This window comes from Argopecten irradians, chromosome 13 (genome assembly GCF_041381155.1).
Source record: "Argopecten irradians isolate NY chromosome 13, Ai_NY, whole genome shotgun sequence".
NCBI lineage: Eukaryota > Metazoa > Mollusca > Bivalvia > Pectinida > Pectinidae > Argopecten > Argopecten irradians.
Window position 1 is genome coordinate 4,221,095 of NC_091146.1, and position 11,148 is coordinate 4,232,242.

The following is an 11,148-nucleotide window of genomic DNA, read 5'->3' on the forward strand; positions in this document are numbered from 1 at the left end:
ATATTGCTGATGACTCGTTAACTGTTGTGTAGCTTTGTTATTTGGTATATACATGTATATGCGAAAAAATATACACTGTCTTACACATGTATAGGAAAATGAATCCACAGGGTTTGTCATTTACATTTTGTATTTCTTTCTCTATATATAACCATGTTATTATGTGTACGTGTGTAGGACCGGATTCGACTTTAGTATCTGGTGTGTATTGTGTAGACTACTGTGATGACCCTTATAGATAGATTCACAGATAAATATATTCAGCTAGAAAAAGTTTCAATCGTTGACTTTAGCACGTGATTTATTTCGCAGAATGATAACTACTGGTTACGTCAAACTTTGTACGGGGCGTTATTAGACTATGCGTAACATTGTGTAACAGGCTAATTTTAGCTAATGCTAAATACATATGTATTTGATAGGGCTATGTGGAAGGTGTTTGTTATCCTATTATTAATATTGAATTCCAATCTACAACCAGACCAAACATTCCGGGAAGAGTTTCGGTAAGTACGTCATGTTTACTTCAATCACTACATGGTTGTTAGACCACTCTCTTTATAAACATGTTAGGTGTTGAATAAAGATACATGTGCAAATATATTCTTTGGTGGAATATGACCTTTTCATCGTTTGATAGTTCGAAATATTACACATTGATACCAATTACTTCATAAACAATCGAATGACGTCATCATGCACAGCCTTTCAAGACCATATCTTTCCCTGGTATTCTACTAGTAGAATTTTACCTACTGATCGTTTTGTTGTTCGAGTTATTTCCGGAGCAAAATATAAAGATTTCTGAAAAACATTAATAACGTCAGAAAATATGTACCGATGGCCTAAGAAGAGGTTGCAACACCAAAGATATGCAAGATTTACCGCGTAATATATGAAAACAGTGGAAAGTCATTTCACTGTTTTGCCGTCTGGCGCAGTGATAGTCAACTACCGCGTGGTATTTAGGACGACGGCGGATATCATAAGACGACCCGCGTTATGAAATTAACATTTTATTTATTTTGATTAAATTGTTCAGAAGGTGATGATATATGTATTATTAACGGTAAGTTAATAACTTTTGCGACTCTACAAAATTATCGATCTCGTTTTACATTCCCATTTTAAAAATAAAAAGCCGTTTCGGAAAGGTAGTGGGCCTTTAAAAATTGACATGAATTTCTCTTTGTTACGTAATCGAATGTGATCAAATGACGTCATATTGCGGTACACTGATTACGTATTCCTGAAGTAAAAAAATGTTGCCTTAGTGGGATACACCTTTCCCCTTATTAAGGTAGATCCATACTTTTGAAAACCGCGCCAATTCATATGACGCTAAACTGGAAGCTGCCGAGGTTGTTTTGAATTTCAGAATGGTTTCTAATACGCTTCGATATTCCACTTGGATATTTTTTTGCAATAGGTGAAAATTGTCTACATAAATATTGATTGTTTAAAATCATAAAGTAAATCAAATACAGGCAATGAAGTGAATATTAGATGCTATCTCTGAGGTTTTTGCGGCACCTGTCGGAAATGGGAATGGATTTTCAAACACCGGATGTAACCTTCGAATTCGTCACTATTAATGATAAGAGGAAACCCGTCCGGACCGAAATTCCGGAATTCTTAAAAAAATGCACAAAATTTAGAGAAAATCATAAAAGTGAACATACACAAATATATACGATACCACAAAAACATATGAACTGATGTGGAATGCTTTTTTGTGGCATGATTTTCAAAAAATACTCAAATATGACCCATTTTAACCCTGGATGAAATGGGGGTAGGGTTGAGTTTACAAAATTCAAGCTTACAAAATTGTGAAAATTTGATCGAGGACCCCATGTTTTTATATGATATTTGAAAAATATATTACCTTGGGTATATTATATACAAATATTGTGAAATTGACATGGATTTGCCAATTCATTGATTTTTTAGGGGCGAAAATATGGCAAAACATGATAATTACGTATAGAAACGGTCCTCGTAAATAGCGAAAATTAGTTAGCATATGTAAAAATACAATAATTTTGTATATTGATCTATCGTTAGAAAATAAGGACAAAAAATCAACAGGATTGAGACTGCATTTACCCTAATATTACATATTTTTTGGATTGTTTCTGCTTTCGGCCAGCAAATTCGTACGGATTTTATATTTCAAGCTCAAATTATAAATGTTATAAGGGTGCATTTAATTCAACTATTTTATCTTAGTTCGTGGATCAAACTTGCGCAATCATTTCCAACAAATTGAGAAATTAAATCTTTTTATTTTCAGACTGAATTATCAAATATATACTAATTATACTTTGCTATTTTACGGATTTTAGAAAACATTTGTAAACAAGTGCGATCCAAACAACCGACGAGTGATTGTCCTAAACATCCGGGTTCTCCGATAATTTCGGTATGTGCCACGTGTGGTACCACTCTGATATGTGTGGAATGTATGACCGACGAGTCACACCAGCCTCACGTGTTTCATAAACTGCTGAAAGTTGCAAACGACATCAAATTAAAATTATAATCGAAAAAAGAGGAATACAGTCGGTTTGCTTCGAGTTTAGAATCGGATATAAATGAGATGCTGAAACTAAAAACACAGCAAGAAGATGGTCAGAAATCATCGACACTGCTACCAAGGTGGCCGAGAGTCTAAAATCTCAATACGAGGTCAAGACGCAAAATAATTGTGTTCAACTGCAACTCGGTATCGACGAGGTACAATGTATCAGTGAAACTAGAAAAAGTTAAACAGCACAGTGACAATGTAAAACGTGTTATTGATGAACAAGACGACATCACAGTGATAAACGAATCACAAAAACTAGAAGATACAGACGGGACACGGGATCCGCTTCCTAAATTAGAGACCATCGATTTTACTTCAGGGAAGGTGAATGATAGACAGTTGAAACTGATGTTTGGGGGACAGCCGCCGAGATGGCGGAACTAGCATCACTACAGGGAGCTTCATCGGTAATATTATCCGTCAAGGGAGAGAACTGGTTCCTCTAACGTCATTTCAACACTCTAGGCATATTTATGAGATGTGTTGTAGCTGTCCCGATAAATCCTGGATAAGGTGTATGGAGGAACGGGGGATAACTTTAACGGACAAACACGGACATAAAGAGAAAACTGTGAAATTCAACTCCGCTGTAAGTGGTATGACTATTGTTAATGACGATACACTATTGACATGTGGACCTGATGATAGAGATATTAAACAGGTCACAATGTCCACTAGAAAGATCACTTCACCCTTCTCCACTGGGAAGTTGTATCCGCAGTCCATTTGTATGCCACCTGGTGGTGACCTCTACGTAACACCGAAGGATGAGTTAAACTACAACGTCACTACTAACAGTGAGAGAGTATTGGTCCGATACTCTCCCCAGGGAGAGGAGAAAGGGCGCGCTCGACATGATGGACGAGGAGATTTCCTTTTTAACTGTCCTGTGAGAGTGAGGACCAATGGTGACATTGTTGGGGTGACAACTGTTACAGACAAGGACAACATGTACAACCACTTGGTTCTACTGGATACAGACCTGACGTTAAGGTTACGGTATCTATGTAACGGCAGGATCGTGTCGGGGGAGGAGAAGTTTGATACTAAAACCTACAAATCGCACTTGAAGTATTTTATGACCGGTTTCATCTTTGACTCATTAGATAATATCATTATCTGTGAGGCCAACAGTAGTAGTGTCCAGTTGCTGTCCAGAGACTGTTTCCCCATAACCACCGTACTACCGACACAGGATTCTGTACCGTGGTCCATTACCATGACAACAGATGATGAGGTGTGGCTGGGGTTTGGTGACGGGACTGTAAAAGTGTAAAAGGTATGTTATATTTATTTGAAATGAAAACCTATATGTGTATTCTCTTTTTATAGGCATTCCAACTCATATTGTTATGTATGACACTAAATACATGTAGTTATGAGATAAGGGAGATAACTCCTATAGCTTTTTTTTATCAATACATCCTATAAAGGTCATATCATTAATCTAGGTTATAGAACTTTCTAGAATATAATCATGTATAAACAAATATGTTTGTAAACATGTTGATTTTAAGAAGAGATCTAGAATGATCTATTTCCAGAAAGTTATGTGTGTTTATTTGTTTACTGCTTTTAGTTAGATATTTCTAGAAGTAGAAGGTTCTCCAATATTCTTGAATTAGGGTTAAGCTATATATACTCCAGCTGTCCAAGGCTAATCAGAACTGTAATGAGACCTGTAATAAGACATATCAAGAATTGTACAGTGCCATAAAAGATTCTATTGGGAGAGCTATTGTGACTTTATCTGTGGATTGTTACAACACTTTGTGTGGATTTATTTATATTGCCTGGAACTTTACAAATCATCGGTGGACATTCAATTTCCTTGTGGATTTGTGATTATTGTTAATTTGAAACCTGGAAGGATCAAGGATTATACCAAGACATTCGCATACAGATAAGTAACACTTTAAATCATCGTACTACTCTTGTACCACCACCAATTACTTTAGACATTGTAAACCATCTCTGTATAATATTGTATATATAATTAAATTGTGTTTTGAATTTAGCTGCTGGTTTCTCCTTTCTGTTATTCGTTAATGTAACAATATGATGTGCTATCATAATGTGCAGAACAGAATAACGGGGAAAAATAAATTTTCTCTCCATGTTTGTTTAAGAAATTCATCCGGCGACTTCTGGTCATCTATTTATCCAAGAACAAACCATTTCGCTCGGTGTCTTTGGGGTAATCGCTTTTAAGTGTGTTATGCTCATATACTGACTTAAGCAACACATATAAACCAATTGCATGAATAATTATCTATTCCAAAATTTTAATCGTAAATGATTGTTGTAAGAGCGGAAATGTTCTAATCGTAGCTTTGCTGCTCATCGCCAACATAAAACACTCAGATACAGAATCCTGAAGGGCAACGTCCAAATGTGTAGGCGCCGTTTCAGCAAATAGCTTTTGAAAACAATAAACATCCGAAATAAGTGTTGTGTAAAATGAAAGCTGCGACTATAATGAAATTAGGGGGAAAAAAACTTGTCCTGTAAACTCAAAGTCAATAATTATGAAAAACCTGATAGTCAATACAGGTTTTGTATTAAATGTAATCCCTATTAATGTAATTTTATTCTCGTTATTAAAGTGGTTTATTCGTCACTTTAGTACACGTGAACAGAAAGCCAGTGGAAAACCGGGGATAACATCACGTGGCCGACTACCAGAGGACGCGCCTGACGATACCACGTGACCAACTACCAGAGGACGCTCCTGACGATACCACGTGACCGGCTACTAGTGGTCTGGCCATACGATTCCACGTGACCTGATAAAACAGTCTGATGTGACTCATAGGTTACTTGAAAACATGGAACGATATTTGCTAAGCTTTTAGTAGACTATTATAGACACATATCTAATTATTATGGATACCTGCCTATAGAACTTTAACTTGCTATGGACACGTATGTGATACTGATGTGGATTTATCAAACACACACCATTACACAGTAACTGCAGGAACGAGTTACATGTATATACACTATGAAAACGTATTATAGTATTACTATTTCTACCATAATAGACAATGCTATTCAACTCTCTGTGTATCAAATGAACAATGCAGCTGTTGTTTAACATATTCTGATCTGCTGACACGGTGAACTTTCACTGAACTTACTCAATGCCGCATAATAATTTCTCGAACCTCGCCAGGTAAATATCACATGATACCCAGTGCTAGATTTTTCTATCTGGTACCTTTACGTTATTTTGGCGGATATCAAACCCATCCATGTAATAGCCTGTGCAAGTGACGTATTTCTCGAATCTGTGACGTCACACGCTCCTAATAATCAATTTTATTTGAAAAATTGGCATTCAAACTGTTTTTTGTCGTTTATGTGATTACTGTGTTTGGTTGGTTGCTGTTTATTACATGTACTGTACCAAAGTATATTGTTATGTATGACACTAAATACATGTAGTTATTAGATAGGGGAGATAACTCCTATAGCTATATTATCAATACATCCTATAAAGTTCACATAATTAATTTAGGTTATAGAACTTTCTAGAATATTATCATCGTATAAACAAATATGTTTGTAAACATGTTGATTATAAGTAGAGATCTAGAATGATCTATTTCCAGAAAGTTCTGTGTGTTTTCTTGTTTACTGTTTTTAGTTAGATATTTCTAGAAGTAGAAGGTTCTCCAATATTCTTGAATTAGGGTTAAGCTATATATACTCCAGCTGCCCAAGGCTAATCAGAACTGTAATGAGACCTGTAATAAGACATATAAAGAATTATACAGCGCCATATAAGATTCTATCGGGAGAGCTATTGTGACTTTATCTGTGGATTATTACAACACTTTGTGTGGATTTATTCATATTGCCTGGAACTTTACAAATCATCGGTGGACATTCAATTTCCTTGTGGATTTGTGATTATTGTTAATTTGAAACCTGGAAGGATCAAGGATTATACCAGGACATTCGCATACAGATAAGTAACACTTTAAATCATCGTACTACTCTTGTACCACCACCAATTACTTTAGACATTGTAAACCATCTCTGTATAATATTGTATATATAATTAAATTGTGTTTGAATTTAGCTGCTGGTTTCTCATTTCTGTTATTCGTTCATGTAACAATATGTACCGATATATCATGTTTTTTCTTTGAAATCATTGGACTGTTGTGTTTCGCGAAAGGACTCAATTCGAAATGCGACTGTAGTGATTAATCGGGTTTTAAACGAGTCCTTAGACGGAACACTCTTACACTACTGTGAACGCATATAGATACAGAACACAGACATATCTAAGAGGTGCGAGAAAAAACGAGTTTCATTTGAATAATCGAGATCGGATTATTTCAGTCTCGGACTAAGATTTTCTAACATCCCATGTTACAAAATATAAGCTCTCGACTGAAATAACCCGATATCGATCACGTACAAGTAATAGATTTTATTTTTGTCTGCGTCATCAACAATTGAGTGTGATAAGTTATGATCGCCGCTTGACGTCAAAACTGCCGCTGGAAAGTCTATGTCAAACATCGAGACGTTTATATAGAGGTTCCCCAACAAGTGACCGTAGTTCATTATGAAACTCGAGTTTGTTAGTGTCCAGTCTTTGAAAAGACACTAGCGTTAACACGTGTTTTTTGTTAAAGGACTAGATATGGTATTGGCTCTTTTTGGCCCCTAAATCTACCTAATTTTAAATTAAGTATTTAAAAATTAAGTTGCTGCGTTTGAAATATTGAATAAACCCCTGATAAAAACTTAATGATATTTTTGTAGACAGAAAGTATGTTTTGCTATATAACCATGGTAACTTTGCATAAATTATGCAAATTTGAAAATGTGGTCAATTTTGGCATATTTTTTTATATATATATATTTTCTTTTAGCACAACCTAGAACAAACTTTATATTTTAAGGGAATCAACAGACACGAAGAATACATCATTTTGAGAAATATGAAGTTTGTTCTAGAATGCGCTCTATGCTATCTAGAATAGCACTATCAAATATGTCAGTTTTGTAGTCAATATTTGAAATGCAAGATTCACATCTTAAAATAACAGACTTTGAAAAATAGCGGATTTGGGGCATTATCATACATGTACCTAGTCCTTTGAAAATTAACTAACGAGAGTTTAGATAAACATGATAAATAACAGCCATGCGTTGGGGAACCTGCTTATCCCATAATATTTGCTATATATTTATATGATGGTGACCGTTTGTTTCTGGTCTATATTCGGAGAAACAATTCGCCATAAAATAGCGTCCCTAAAATGGAAGCAAATATTCTATAATACTGTTGTTTAATATTTTAATAAACAATTATCTGTTATACAGTAAATACAATGCAATTTAAAAGAAAATGCGCTATGAAAAGTAGTCTAAAGTTGAAAGCCAATCGGAACCAATTATATTGATTTTGAAAATTGTCGTTTAATTCTGAATAGCTTAAGCAGCCTTTGAAGAAAGATCATACGAGTTAAATGAGTCGTTATTTTCATACTCACGAATCAACTAGAGCTTTTAATTGTGTTAACACCAAAATTTCTCAATATTTTGAGAATTACAATTCTTTTAAAGCATAGATTTTGTTTTACCAGTGCAAATAAGAGCTGAAAATGTTTCTTATCAGTTCTGCCAAAAATCATAATATATATAAAATCTACAGAGCTGTGAAATGAGTACATTACGGTCAGATCACGAAGCCAAATTGTGGTCTATATATTTCATTTCACCTTTTTTACAGATTCATTAGTTATTGTAAACTGAATTTTGCAGGTATATACAACAAGAGCATTATTGTAATAATACATAATGTCTGTATTGTAACTAATGTTTATATACGTCATATATGTTTGCCTGAACACTAGACGGATTTTCAAAGCTTAATGCATTAAATCTTATGGTTTTTAATATATTACTAACAAAAATGACATTTAATATTTTTGCTCAGTAAAGTTACGGCACATATAATTCAAAATATATTTAAATTCTAAAGACTATATATACATAACTAGGCGAAACATTTTGACGCGTTATTTTTTCTTTAGTTATCTTTTAAAAATCATCAGGATTGATGAATACAGCCGTGAAAATCATTCAAATGAACAGTCAAACATGTATGATATCTTATATACATTAGTTACAACACAGAATGTATGTACTGTACAATTTTTGTTGCTATGCCTTATTAGGGTTTTGATGGAAACAAACATGTAGAAAGCACTTTACAATTACTAGTAACACTGCAAAAATGTGAAATTAATTTAACTACAACTTGGATTCATGGTCTGACCTTATGTACGTTTTTCACTGCACTGTAGCTATACATATGAGGTTTGGCAGTTCTGTCAAATAACATTCCCAGCTCTTGTAAAATTAAACCTATGCATTGTAATGTAAGTATTGCTATTCTCAAAATGTTTTCATTTATGGGGAATACAATTTTTGAACCTCTTCTTGATTCTAGATATTAAAATCACGGCACAACTTACTTTTATATGGGATACGAGTATAAGCAAAAATTAGTAACCAGTGCATAGTTAGTTGTTAAAGGGAGACAACTATGACGATTCTCTCTCAAATTGTCAACCCCTTTGCCTTTTAATATACCTTGTATGCTCAATGTCGCTATCAATTTAAATCGTGAATTCCATGTACATGCATCTCGAATCCATCAAACTCACTGACACTCTATCAAAAACGAAGAAAACCTTAAAATAACTACTAATATTTAAAACAAATACAAAAATAGAATCAATAAAGGTAGATATACACCATACTAAAATAACTATACTAAAATAAACTAATATAATAAATAATTTATAAAACCTCGCGCATTTGAAGCAGCAAAAATAGTGATGATTTTACTCAGAAAACAAATATTAAGATTGGGCTCTTCATGTTAAATATAGCGGTGACAGACAGTTTAAGTACCTGTGATTTATACAAAGGAATGCGAACAAATGTATGTTTTTGGGAACAATTGCATATTTGTATTTTGTAAACATAGATAAGTTAACAGTGCTTCAAACCTAGTTTTTTGTGATTTTAAAAAGTCCTAGAGGGCCCGAAATCTTCATACACATTTTCATTAAAACTACACTGAACAATCATGCCAAAATGGGAATCCATTGCAAAATATTCTACAATTCTACAATTCCAATATCTGAGTTATTTCTTTTATGTTGTTATAGAAAATTTTGATTAAAAGAATCATTTCACAAAAAAGTTAGAAATTTCGGGAAAAACAAAAATAAAACACTGCAAAATGCTTGATGTCCAAGGTAACAAGACAGTCGATTGTTTGAAATCAAAATATTTGTAGATAGGGAGAATTTGGTACTGATTGGCTATAATGTATGCAGAATACAAGAGGAATATTTTTGAATTACTTCGTTGCCTTAGTAACGAGAGCATGGGCCCTGGTTTATAAAAATGTATGTTGTAGCTTTTGCGATGTTGTAAGCATGTTTAGATTAAATATATTTTATCTGAAGATCAAATGTAATTCTATTTCACTTTTTAATAGTTTTTTTATCTAAATAAGAGGCAAGACTAATATATTCTGCCCTTTTTGCGCTTGAACTGTAATCCATTAAGTATTCCGTATTTGCATATTACAGAGTTATCTGCCCTTGCGGATAGGTATTGATTGTGACGTCATGTGTTTTCGAGCGTAACGTCATACTTTTCGCAGAAAATGACGTGAATTGCGCTCACAAAATAATGACGTAACAATCGATACCTACCCGCAAGGGAGCTAACTCTGTAATATGCAAAGACGGAATACAAAGACATACGGTACGAAAGGTATAAATGAAAGGAATCCACCTTTCAAAACAAGTTGGATGTTAAACGAGATTATCGAAGTATTAAATCAAAGTAAGAAAGTTTAGTTTTGTGGTATACCTGACCTAAATCAAAGTAAGAAAGTTTGGTTGTTTTGTGGTATACCTGACCTAAATCAAAGTAAGACAGTTTGATTGTTTTGTGGTATACCTGACCTAAATCAAAGTAAGAAAGTTTGATTGTTTTGTGGTATACCTGACCTAAATCAAAGTAAGAAAGTTTGATTGTTTTGTGGTATACCTGACCTAAATCAAAGTAAGAAAGTTTGGTTGTTTTGTGGTATACCTGACCTAAATCAAAGTAAGACAGTTTGGTTGTTTTGTGGTATACCTGACCTAAATCAAAGTAAGAAAGTTTGGTTGTTTTGTGGTATACCTGACCTAAATCAAAGTAAGAAAGTTTGGTTGTTTTGTGGTATACCTGACCTAAATCAAAGTAAGAAAGTTTGGTTGTTTTGTGGTATACCTGACCTAAATCAAAGTAAGACAGTTTGGTTGTTTTGTGGCATACCTGACCTAAATCAAAGTAAGAAAGTTTGATTGTTTTGTGGTATACCTGACCTAAATCAAAGTAAGAAAGTTTGGTTGTTTTGTGGTATACCTGACCTAAATCAAAGTAAGACAGTTTGATTGTTTTGTGGTATACCTGACCTAAATCAAAGTAAGAAAGTTTGGTTGTTTTGTGGTATACCTGACCTA

At 34.0% G+C, this 11,148-nt stretch overlaps 1 long non-coding RNA gene across 1 annotated transcript; it reads left to right on the forward strand.

Annotated features, from left to right (window-relative positions):
• Window positions 1-276: 276 nt before the first annotated feature.
• On the forward strand, window positions 277-8,109 carry LOC138306679 (uncharacterized). The gene is made up of 2 exons (XR_011205891.1): window positions 277-506; window positions 2,349-8,109. It is a non-coding gene; the product is annotated as an uncharacterized lncRNA (long non-coding RNA).
• The last annotated feature ends 3,039 nt before the right edge of the window (window positions 8,110-11,148 follow it).